Here is a 13,355-nt window from a genome sequence, read left to right as displayed (position 1 = left end):
TGACCCGTTTTTTAAATAAATTGACAATATGAACTGAGACGCCTGACCTGTTGCCCTCGGCATCAACACGTTGTTTCTTTGTACCAAAATATACTAGTTGAAACAGTTTATGATAACAATAAGCCGCTACATATAATTCATTGGGAACATTTGGCTGTAATGGTTAAGTGCATAATGTATTACGCACTCAACTTTATTAATCCCATCCTAATAGATGAGCTAGAAGTGCTTTCGCTTATTTGAAAAATAAAAACATTAATGAATAAATGTAGGACATCCCCCCCCCCCCCCCCCCCCCCCCCCACCCCACCCCCCCCACCCCCCCACATGCTTTTCTGCAGTTAAATGATTTCTTTAACTGGCATAATAAATGTGTTTGTATTATTGTGGCTCTACTGTTTATGTACTTTATGCTACCCAGGATCACTCTTTTACCATACCTGCACTGTTGGACCAAATTTATAAGTATATGTAGTCTAGCACATTTGTTAAGGTCTTTAATTCATGTAACAGCCCTTGGGCCTTGAGCCGAAAACATGGCAAATTACACTGAACCTCAGAGGCACTATAAAAGGGGAGGGCTCCCCCCACGCTATGTCAAAGTGTAATTCTCAATTTTAACACACTCCCTCGAGCTTTCTTTATTTTTCCCTCTGTATTTTTTTTTTATCCTGCACCTTAAAGACAGAATCTGGGTTTAATGTTTGAGATCTAGAGGCTGCTGCAAATTTCATCTAGCATTATAAAAACAGAAACTGTCACTCAAAGAGCTGCTAAGTCCAGAAGCAGGAGCTACATTGTGCCAGACAGCTCAGGACAGAGACAGATTCCCATTCCTGCTGAGCTGATTGACAGCCAAAGACACATTTAAGGAAACTGGAACAGCGATGCCACTAAGGTTGCCACCTTCCAAGCAGAAAAATAAAGGACACCCCCACAGCAGTACACCACTCAGCAGGGCCCGATTACCACTGGCCCAACGGTGGGGTGGGGGTTGTTTTAATAAAGTATTAAGAGTCATAAGCTACTTGCAGTGCTTTACTGACATTTAAAAAAAAACGTCAGTGTAAAGGCAGATACAAAACATGCACAATTAAATGCACATGACACGATTGTTTTTGTAGTTTTCTAATGAAATCATGAATAATACTATCAATATGGTTTTAAACTATTTTATTATTGTATTAATGAAGTGTCTATTGTTGATATACAGATGTTGTATTGATAGTGTATCGCCCAGGCCATAGTGTGTCATGGGTTGGCTTTGTATGTGATATATTTCAGAGTTTTGAGTTCCGTTTTATTTATTTACTAGTGTTGTTACTTTGTGTCCTCATGCCCTTCTATGTTGTCTGTAATATTGTAGCCTGTTTTCGTGTTTATATTTCTTAGTTCAGTCTTTAGTGTTTCCTGAGTTTTAAGTTGCATTCTAGTCTTCAGTGTTTCTTTGTATCTTTGTGTCCTACTGTTAGTATCGATACTTTTTTTTGACTAGCCTCAGCCAGACATTTCAATGGTACACGGTGCGGGGTGTCAGAGGCAGCCGCAAATATGTTTCCTACTGACTTCTATGACTTTCTCTCACCTAATCACTGACAAGCTCTCATTGTTCATGCCTAAAACAAACCAAATAGCCTAAACCAACGGCCGCTATGAGTAGGCGGTAAATAACCGTAAGAGTCTGAATGTGGCAGAATGATGCTGAGTTCAAGGAAACTTAGAAATACAGGACAAACTGCAACATTTCAGTGCAAAATATGGGACGATTCCGTATTTTACGGTATGGGTGGAAACCCTATGTTATATATGACAGTAGGTTAGCAAGCATCTGGAAAGTGGACATTAACCAGTTGTCTGATATTAAAAGCAAGTCTAAAACACCAACAGCCATAGTACCACTTTGATTCAGTTTGATTAATTTCACATTATTTATAAAAGGACTTGCTACTGGATGACTTGCCGGCATCGGACCAGAGTATAGACCAGTTAAGTGCTATGCTTGATAAACTTCTTAAAAAATGTTTTATAATAATGATAGGACACATTCCTTAAATTACAAATTATATAGGGGTCGCCGGTGGCGCAGCGGCAGTGCGCGCGACTCCACGTATTGAGGCTCAGTCCTCGCGCGGGCGGCCCGGGTTCGCGTCCGGCCTGTGGCCATTTCCCGCATGTCTCTCCCCACTCTCTCTCCCCCTTTCCGACTCTATCCACTGTCCTCCCTCTATCAATAAAGGCAAAAAGGCCAAAAACAAAATTTAAAAAAAAAAAAAAAAAAAAAATTACAAATTATACTGAGATTGAAATTGACATCAGAGACACTCTGTTGACCTAAATACCCCAGAGATTGTATAACCCATGTCAAGGATAACTAACTTCAAATGCTCATACTACTGTTTCATGCTTTAGGTATTGCCACTCATACATTGTCCCATTTTGATGGTCACTTTTATATTAATTGAAATAGCTAAACCATACCATACTTTACTTTTACTACTACATTGTATGAATATATTTGTACACGTAGTAATGCAATTAAAATGTATTTTTATATGTTTTGAAATTCTGTACTTTAAATTTACATTAGCCAATTGGGTTATATGATTAGCTAATAAAGATTGCATAATTAGCCAGATAGCATGACTGTTGTTTTGGAGCCCTATGTAAGATTGGGCCATACCAACTGTAAAGGTATAGATGACAAGTGTTTTTTCCTTACTGAAACAGTTTGTCAATATTTTAAACATCTTTTTTGACAAAGTCATACTTTACATGACTACAAAACGACTCATCTATGGGACAAACAGAAGGAGGTTAAAATGTTTTTATATGTAAAAGTAATGTAAAGAAAAGGATCATAAAGGATGAAAAGCTTATAAAAAAATACAACAATAATATATGAGCGATTTTCATTCCACTTCAATAATTTGAGCTGAACTTCCCCATTGAAGCATAGAAAACAATGCAGTGCTTGTTAGCATGTTCTAGCATTGCTCTATCCATTTATCTGGATTAGGGTCCACTTTGCAGAGGCTGTAGTCACAATACAGCAGATCCTTTGATGTCTGAAAGAATGAGCACTAAAATGGCAGAACCATCTTATGAAGATTTGTTCCCCCATTTCACCACTGAGAACACTAGATCTCCCCTAAGTCAGTGAATCTCTCTTCCTTCACAATGATGAAATCCTCCATTGTCGGGTTAGATGAGGATGGAGGATTCTCTCTTTTTGGGGAGATATTACCGTCCTCATACGCTTCCTCTATTTGCCCTGCAATCCATTTAAGTCTATTTGCATTTTTTGACATTTATGAGGGTGCTCCCTGTGCTTGCCGTTTAATTTATTTGACTTCTACAGCTCATTTACAGATTGATAGCTGCCATTCTTAAATGGCTTTAATGAATGCCTCATCATGGACACAAAAAGTTACTGTGCTGGATCTGTGAGAAACTTCACAGAGCCTCTTTCATTCTTCATTAAAATCTCATTTGTCTTTGGCAGACAGAAGCCAGTGCAACACCCTCTGCTTTTTTTATGCATCGCTTTACTTGGTACAAGGAAACACAATTTTCCATTAAGGTTCATCATTCAAAACTGAACACCAAAGGGAAACAAAAAGAAGAAGAATAGGGAAGAAAGATTAAGAAATTGAAGGGGGGAAGGGCTTGGTCAATTGTTCTCACTTGACACACTGAAAAGAAAATAGTGGGACAGCAGGTCCTACACATTGCACAATCAGGATGTGACACTCGTTTGTCCTTCAAAAGACCTTTCTCTGCTTTTTCAGCTGTATCCATTGTCATCCTGTCCACACTACATCAGGAAGAACTTGTTCGGTTTCTGCTTCTATACTGACATGGTTTTATCCCTTTTAGCTGTAAGGGACACCTCACATTCATTTGACCTCTTTTAACTACCAAACTCCATATTCCAATTCAGGAACTGCTTTTAAAAAAATGGTGCGGCAGAATTGTGCCTAGGAGCAGAGACATGAAATATGATGTTGAGGACATTATAAAGCCCTTTAAAGATTGAAACACAGAGACATGACGCTAATGCATACAAAAGACTCTGTTTTATGCTCTGATTAGTGTTATGCAAATGCGGAGCACACTGGATGGGGGTGGAGGAAGAGGAAGGATTGTTTGCCAGTGACCATAGGGGTCCCACCTGTTTCATCAGGCACAGAGGACCCCTTTAACCTGTCCACTCTGGTCTAGAAAAAGAGAGCACACACTCACACGCACATCTCCCAAAGGGCTTAGTCATCCTCTGCAACAACAGCTCATTGTGAATTTGAAACGGGCAATTTAAGATCGGCCACCTTGTTTCAAGTCTTTTTTTTTCCTTCTCTTTTTCAATTTGATGTTACAGACATTTGGCGGCAGATTACCCCACAAAACTTGCCTGCAGATCAGATGCACATTTACAAAACCCCTTTTCATATCAATGGCATTGGCAAAAGGGAGGGATACACATCAGTGTTTCCCCTATGTTTTCTTCTGGGGGGGTGGTTGGCCTCCCAGGACTACTAATGTCGCGGAGCGCACTTGTCAATGCTGACAACGCTGGTGGTTGTTAGTTTGGACACATTTATCTATACTGAGCTGAAACTAGACAACGTCCGTAGAAACGCTGCTTCTCCTACTTCCTCCTGTTAGCAGTATAGCCACATCAAATACTTGGTTCCTAGCCCCCCCTAGCGTCACTGATCCAAGCCCATTGGCTCGTTGTAACAAGCACAAGCTCCCCTCAGTAAGACTGCTTTATTCCTAATATGGTAAAAGAGGCGGAAAATATCAGAGAACAAAGCGGAACAGCTGACCAATTACGAACCAATACGAATGAACAGAGAAAAGTCAAACAGACATTAGAGGTCTGTGTGCTGAGGTACGGTAAGTTAAAGGGGGCCGTACTGCGTGTGGTGGCTGGCGCTCCAGTGTGTGTGTGCGTTTGCGCTGAAACGTATGTTGGTGTGTCCCAGCCTGCTCCGCGATGCTCACATTCATGACAGCAGAGAGAGGAGCAGTGAACAGTAGCTGCAGCTACATAAAAGATGCTTGTAGCTCCTTTTTTGCTCCGTGACGCCTGAATTTGTTTCCAAGTATTAAAACATTTTTTAAATGTGTTTCTGCTTTCAAGTAGATGCTAAATTAAGTTGAGAAAAGTTTATTTGAAAACAGCACATGCATAGATATTACATAAAAATAGCACATACATAGCACATCAAACGGATGTTGTTTTCTGTCACCGACTGGTCCTATGAAAATCAAATGCTTGCAAAAGTTTCCTAGGTATGTATTGAAAGTGCATCAACCGGTAGAGGAATAAGGACGCTATTTTGGCTGAATTTGGAGTGGAAGCGGTTTGATGCAAATTCGCGAAAATAGGCGTCAAGAGGTTAATACTCAAAGCATATTGATGACTTTTTGGTAAAACGAGGCAATGATAAAGGAAACACTGCACACATCATAGAACAAGCAAAACCTGCTTTTCAGGAACATAAAAGGATACATTGAAGTAGAGCTGTCCACAGTGATGAACCTTTATTCCCAGCACCCACGCGTTCCTGCATGCACACACACACACACACACACACACACACACACACATCATACACACTAATAAACTTCTGCACCATACAGTCCCAGAGAGAGGCAATCCTCACAGCTCATGAATATTACACTGAGCTGGATCTGGGTCATTAATATGACACAGTCGTTACACTGGAGCCCAATTAGCAGTCAACATAAAGCCTGGAATGTTCCCCTGTTATAATACATAATCACTGTATCACTGCTATAGACTCCAGAGCAGGGAAGGATCAAACCACACAATCAAATACAAGAAATATCAAGGACTCTTCTTTAGAAAGCTTGAATACATGTAGAGGTCACGGCTGCTCATGAATAATGCTCAAAAAACATTTGAAGTGTTACTTTATTCACTCGCTTCCACACAGCGTGAAATGCTCAGCTAAAACCCAACATTATGTAATGTTTTGGAAACAGACTTGTTAGACCACTGACCCTGCAGCCAGAAAAATCCATCAAGCTAAATAACTTCTTAATGGGTATTCAAACATGACTACACATTTTTGGCAAACTGTACCAACAGAAAATCTGACCACCGCTAAACACTAACCAGAATTTATGCAAGCAGACTAAGACAACTTTTTTTAATGCAGCAATGTCATTTACGAAACCAAGGAGGATACCTGTCAGGGTTAAGCGTTCAAATTCAGCTAAGTTGAGGAATGACAGAAACTCAATCAAATCTAAAGGGGTTTGATGATGAATTTATTTGAACTAGTTCATATCTCATATCAGACAATCATGGCTAGTTCATGTTAGCCTCATCAAGAGGTTGTATGCAGTGTCTAATATATATGTTTCCTTGCTGACTTTCAAACCCCTGAAAAATAAATAAACTAAAAATCATAAGCTGCAGGTGGATGAAATCCTGTTGCACTTGTGTTCCACGTGATTTCTAAAGATATTCAGTTAAATATTTACGTGCCTTTGAAAGAAGGCACATTTGTCTTGTTTCATAAATTTTGTAAAATCAAGTGTGATATTTTTTGATTCCCGTCCAAGAACTTTGCCTTCCAGAAACAAAGAAAATCCTGGAAAATGTAGATTTGAATATTAAATTAAATGACCCAAGCTTCCCTCTGAAAATGAAAACTATTTGTAACTCATAAAGACAGCATTACTTTATAGGATACTTGTGTGGTAATAACCATGCAGTAGATTTTAAGCTTAATGGGCCAAGTATGGGTACACATCAGAAAAATATTCACACTTTTATTTTATTCGTAAATAAATCAATCAGTAAATCTGCCTCAAGGAAAAAAAGTGTAAACAACACAATGAAGACGTGTTGAACTAAGTGATACTGTCAGATGACCCTTTAATTCGCATGTTTGTGTTTCATGCACTCACACAATTCAGCAAACTTCCATCAGTTTTGTTTAATTTAGTTTAATACTCTGACGTAGGTTAATCCATTTTTTTTATTTTTTGCTGCCAGTGATTCAATTATGTTAATTTATTCACTAAAAGGAAATACATTTTGACGAGGCCTTGAATGTTCCCATTATCTCTCCTCAGCGACAGACGGGCTGCAGCCAAAATGCTGTGGAGTCTGGCAAAGGCTGCAGGAGGCTAGCCACTGGGCTGTGCTAATGCAAACAACACACACACACACACACACACACACACACACACACACACACACACACACACACACACACACACGTTTCACTCCTCCCATCAAGTATAATTTGCAATCTCCCTACTGACTCCTTTGAATGCTTATATGCATCAATTAAAAGTTATTTTGAAATCAAAAGAAGTATAACTAGCTGACATACTGATTATCATTTGTTGTATATTAAGAACTTTCACCATCTGGTTTGTAAAAAAATATGGTTAATTGTACTATTTGTATTTATTTCTTTGGTTTTCATTTTACACAGCCACATTATTAGAACTCAATTATTAGCAAATGTAACATACGTTTGAAAATTAAAAAGGCTGTGACATCCAAACTTTTTTATTTAATTGTCAACAATATGAAAAAAAACATCTTTTGTTTTGGCTTTTTTTAATTTTCCTCGCCCTGATTCCTGACAAGCTGCCTGTTTGGAAACACGAGCGAGCGTTTCATTACATGAGGGCAGCATCTGTTCAAGATTAATTTGTGTTGTGTTGGTGGGAGATTACCCATTAACAAGGCATGCACGAGCTCTCTCAGGGCCCTTCTCCTGCAGCTAGAGCATCTCAGTGCCCAAAGTGTGTCTTCTCCTCCCTCACAGTAAAAACAGCCAACTGACAGCCTCTGTCACAGGGCCCTGACCTGAGCAGAGAAACATACTGGTACCTCGGCAGACTCCACGGAGACAACTAGGATTAAATCAAGTGTAAGTCTATCCTTCTCCGATCAAAACTATCATCGTAGGGCAGCCTTGCCTACATGCAGGTGCCAGGATGAGTGACACATTAGGGTCAGAGACTAACAAAGTGAGTGGGTAGTGAGAAAAAAAAATGAAGAGGCCGACACTCGCAATGATGCATGCTCAGACAAGCACATATTATGTTCACATGCATGCACAAGTGCCCATGAGTGAAAACAGATAAATAATTGTAAGCAAAGAGCACTGTGTGCAGCATACCCAGAAATCAGGACATATTTTTAAGGGTTTTTTTTAGATGTTCTAACAGTGGGAGACGTTCCTTGCGTAGGTATTGGAAATCTGTAGTCTAAGACACCTTTTTTTTTTTTACACAGAATGATCAAATATTCAATGTGGTTACAACTCGCAGTCTGTAAATGTATGACTCCTGACCGGAGTGTGAGCATGCTGTGGGACCGCTGTGGAACTCCGACTGATGACCAGACTAATGCTATAAAGCCGAACGGAGCTACTGTGTCATTGGCAGCCTGATGAGCCTTATGAGCTAAGAAGCAGATCTGAGAAACAGACGGCAAAATTTCGACCCAGATGTCAAGATCCCAGACACTTTCTCTTCGCCCGTGGGTCTGCAGAAGGCAAAGGTTTAGGAGGGCCAAAGCACGCGCCTTTAAGACACAGACATAGAAACATACACACTTAATTCCTGTCATTACAGTTTGGGGTTTTGGGGGCCTTTTCTGTTTTGATCGTTGCACTTTATTCGTTGTCACATTATTGCAATGCACATACTCTAATAAACAAAAGCATCTTAAAAATAAAGTGCAATAATGAGACCGAAGCCAACATTTTAATTTCCTCTTGTACTCACTATGAAGGTGATTTAATTATCTTCTGTTACCTGTTTTTGAATATTTCCCTTTATCTGTATTGCTGTCTTTAGCAGAGCTTACCATGTTTTCTTTTGAAAGAAATGCTACGAGATAATAGTTTGTTTTTCCCTAACCAATGAACCTCCTATCACCTGTCACAGCATTTTAAGACTGGTGTACCGCTGCTTTGTCAACCTTGCTCAGGGTCAAACCTCGATGAATACAACTGAAATGCATTGTTTTTCACTATTGCAGCTTTAAGAAATAGTCTCTAAAGGCAACTGAATATGTAATTTCATTTTTTTTTCCTGCTAAATTTGATTCATGCACATTTAAAGAGCTATGAGGTTGGGACTGATTTCTTGCTCTTCTGTTTCCACCCTCTTCCAAGGTTTCCTGTACTCAGATATTTTCACCTGCAGAAAACAGAGTGCTGATAATTAAGTGGATCCTCGCTAAAATTTTATTTCATTTTTTCGTTGCTAAGCCAAGTACAGAATCTTTGCAACTCCCCCTGCAGATAAAACTTGCAATTTAATATGGACAAAACAGCAAAACAAAGAAATGCTTCTTCTCCTCTGGGAGAAGCCCATCAGCTCGAGCAGGTCAAGTATCCCTCTACAGCTGCAGGGCATTTTCTTTCATCTCAAAAATATTCCACAGGATAAAAGGTAAGGAGTGCATCCTATTACCTGCACATCCGCATGCCTGTGTCTACTACTGTGTTACACGGCTCCTCTTTGTCTCCCCTCTCAGATGGAGAATGTGACTAATGTAGTTGACAGGAAACCAGCTAAGAGTGATGAAAATTCAAATTACTGAAGCAAGTTAAGAGTGTCATTTCCGAGGGACTAACAGTCGGTGCAATTTTTAAAATAGCCTTACGTATTAAATACAGATTTCTTTCTTGTTTTGTAACAGAAGGCATTGACAATCTCTAATTTTGCTAGAGGCTCATGCGCTGCTGGGTAATGCTTCATGCATGGCTCTGTTGCTATGCGACCACTTAAAACCTATCTGAAATGTCTCTTGTTAAAATGTTTTAACTTTTGAGTTTTTGAAGCACGGAGCACCCAGCATTCACAGCTTACTCTAAATTCAAATGTCAACAATAAAAGATTGAGAAGTCAGCACTGGAAAGGATGGTCTTATATCTCATATCCTGCCTTCAATTTTCTTTTTATTGTCCTTTGTTTTTGTGCCATATGAAATATGAAAGGAGGACATTCATATTGAACACCTACAAGGAAGAATTCAAGAAAGACTGAAGGAAGGCAGTAAGTGATGACCTGCCACATTTTTTCCAGCCAGTTTAACCTTTTAATTTAATTTGGTGGGGGGATTCCTGTGGTCGGCAGAGCTGGTATCACTTGAAACAGATTCAGATCTCAGATAAAGCATGAAAATCTTGCAATGTGTTTTTGTAAATGCGTGTGCGAGAGGGAGAATGTGTTCGCGAGTTTTAGCCTTGTACTTATGCAAGCTGTTGTTAAAGGAGCCGTGAAATCGTCCCTTCATTGTGTGCTGCCACTTTCATTTTAGCACCATGTGACTTTACAGTGAGGTCAAGGGAAAGAAAAAAAAATGAAGGTGAGGACTACTAAGTCAGAAAGACAACCTCTTCATGACTGGCAAGGTGGGTGATGCAAGGCAAGTGGTGAGTAATGATGCACCTAGAATTCAGGTTGACGCCCTAAGCTGAATTTTACGAAGGAGGCGAGGAAACAGGGGGAAGGCAATGGAGTTAGAAAATTCTTTTCTAGAACTGAGTCATAGCAGCAAAACATATTTCAAGGTGTATTGTTCTAAAATAGCAAAAACACAAGCACAGATCTTGTATTGTTGCCGTGCAGAACATTTATCCACATTGCATTTAATCCACTCCTGTTCCTTCGATAAGAGTGCCAGTCGAGAGAGAGAAGCAGAAAAAAAAAAAAAAAGAGCTCCCTGGCCACTAGAATGACAGAATGGCACTTTTATGATGTCTCCCAGATTATTCCCCTAGATGGATGGGCCGAGTTGGAACGCCAATTGATTAATCCATCGACTGACGGAATGTGCTGCGGCCGTCCCTGTGCTCAGCTGTTCTTTCCCTGGACGCAGGATTTGGCCAGACATGCTGGAAAGGATGACTAATGAAGGAGGCTTCTGAAGAAACCGTCCATGACTGTCTGTGTATATTTTCTGGGCCCAAGATGCATGCTTGTGTCTGACTGATAGACTAAATTAGATTAGAAAAGAATAACAAAATAGACTCAGCAGACTGGAAAATGAACCCTCCCTTTTTTCAACTAAAGACTACAAATGGATGCTTTTGTAACAAATTGCTGCGTGTTTTACAGCCAACCAACCTGACCACAACACTGTCTTGATCTCTTCAAAGCAGTGTCTGCGTCATCGACCAGCAGCACAGTTGAAAAGAGGTGAGATGGGTTTTTTTTTTCTCTCTTTTCACATTCATAATGACTGCCTGTGATGCACATCAACAACACTATGTTAGTTATCATCCTTTCAAAGCTTACTCACTCTTGGCTTATGACATATCTTCACAAGGTCAGTCCCCTGAGGATGACTCTCGTTTTCCAGCAAATGTGAATGACTGACAACAAGCAGACCGAACTCGTGTTCAGAAGCAGCAATCGTCATAGTCTATGCACTTTTCTTATTTTCAGCGAAACTCACCGTTGCTTCTGTCCTGTCCTCAAACTCCATCTACTTGAAGAATCTGGGCTGTGAGAGTCGACTACGCTGAATGACTTACACTGTGTAGAGAGGGCAGGTTAACATAGCAGAATGGAAGCTTGACATTCAGCATTGTGACCCTTATTACAGGTGTCTACTCAAGAAATTATATCAACCAACCAACGTCGAATTTACCGGACGACTTTCTTCATGTTCACTGTTCTACTTTATGTGATTACACTAGGTTCCTTCGCAGTAGTCTGCTCTTCCAAACTATAGCCTGCTTTACAAAAATAGCAGACCTCAGAATGCTGCAATGACCTAAACAGAATTTATTATTTACCACAGTTGACAATAGAAAACTGTGTGCAATGTAAATGACATTAGTAAGCAAATTTATATTTTTTGACATTTGTTCTGTTCAATAAACTTTGTCGCTGAGCTCAAATAAAGTCAGGATTATGCTTCAACCCATCATCTCCCTATGACACTGGGTACTGGAATCAAAGTTCATGAATAAGCTAAAATACTTGGGAATCACAATTAATACAGAAATACTTTGTTATATTTATAATCCATTTAGCCATGCCTCCATATTTTTTTTTACAAAGGCTCACCTCCACCATTACAGGGCTTCCAGATCCTCCCTGGCCCACCACATCAGACTTCCTACATTGCACCATTGGTCTTCAATAACAATAGGCAAGAGAGTAGATAATGGATCGCTACAAATTCTCTCTTCTCTCATTGAATGAAACCCCCTGAGAGACTTTATACCCAGAAGAGAAGATGAGAAATGTAGAGGTAGCTCTATTATTGATACAAGACCCCAGCAGTGAAAGAAATGAATGCTAATAGTGTCCTAAGCCCGGCTTTACAGAGATTAATCCGATTTGAGGAATGAACATTTTATTAAAAAGGCATAAAGTTCTGGCCCTGATCTGGACTCAGTCACAGGCTGAGGAGAAGAAAAAAAATGACAAAAGGCAATGTGGGAAGTGGAGAACATGGGTATACAGGCTGTCGCTATGCACAACCCTGGCACCTCTTTGCAGTGGTGCCCTTTTCCAGCTGACAAGTTCATTAATTTTCTGACACAGCTTTTCAGAATGATTTGAAATAGATAAGTCAGACAACAATGGCTGGATAAATTGGACGTAAAACAGATGTCTGTGGAAGCAACATTATCAGCTGAAGACTGAAGCAGCAGGAAGTCCCTCTCAGTCCCTGTGCTGCACCTGCTCTCAGGCTGTTTCTCACTGCTTAGAGGGACTAATAGGGACACGCTGGGGATACAGCTGTTGTCACTCTAGCATAGTGGAATAAACAAACATTGATCCCTGAATAAGTTCCCTGTTGAATCAATCAGATTTAAAGTCTTTTTTATCCTTATACTTTTATGCAGCCTATGATTCCCAAAACCTACAGCCCACATTCATCCCCACGAGTATATCTACAGGGATAAGGTTTGAAAAGTGTTAAATGGGGAAGAGAAAAAAAGTCTCTCTACTTATAATTCCTATGAATCCCTCTGCACCAGTTGCCAACAAACAATCTGGGGACTATGTAGGGAGGATTTATCATGCCTCAGCCTCTGACAGGGCAGAAAAACATAAAAATCAGCGGTCTAATTTGGCTCCCCAAGGTGGTGTCACTCCATCATTTGGAGGGCTTTTCTTTCAGCGGGTGAATAATGTTTGCCATGTTTCCCACTTTCACAGGTGAGAGATGCAATCCATTGTTTGTCTGGAGAGTGACAGCTACCTCTATTTATGCTTTTTAACACCGGTACTGCTTCATCAGCAACATGACAGACATCTATTGTAAAGCTCACTTTTAAAATCCAACACTTGCGATATGTTTCAACTAGATAGATAGATAGATA

General features: G+C 40.0%; 1 protein-coding gene across 3 annotated transcripts in view; it reads right to left on the bottom strand.

Annotated features, from left to right (window-relative positions):
• lrrc4ca (leucine rich repeat containing 4C-a) overlaps positions 1-13,355 on the bottom strand; it is a 167,182-nt gene that overhangs the window by 35,620 nt on the left and 118,207 nt on the right. The window lies entirely within an intron of this gene.

This window comes from Symphodus melops, assembly GCF_947650265.1.
Source record: "Symphodus melops genome assembly, chromosome: 6".
Taxonomy (NCBI): domain Eukaryota; kingdom Metazoa; phylum Chordata; class Actinopteri; order Labriformes; family Labridae; genus Symphodus; species Symphodus melops.
The sequence above is the reverse complement of the archived record's forward strand: the minus strand, read 5'-3'. Positions and strand labels throughout refer to the sequence as shown.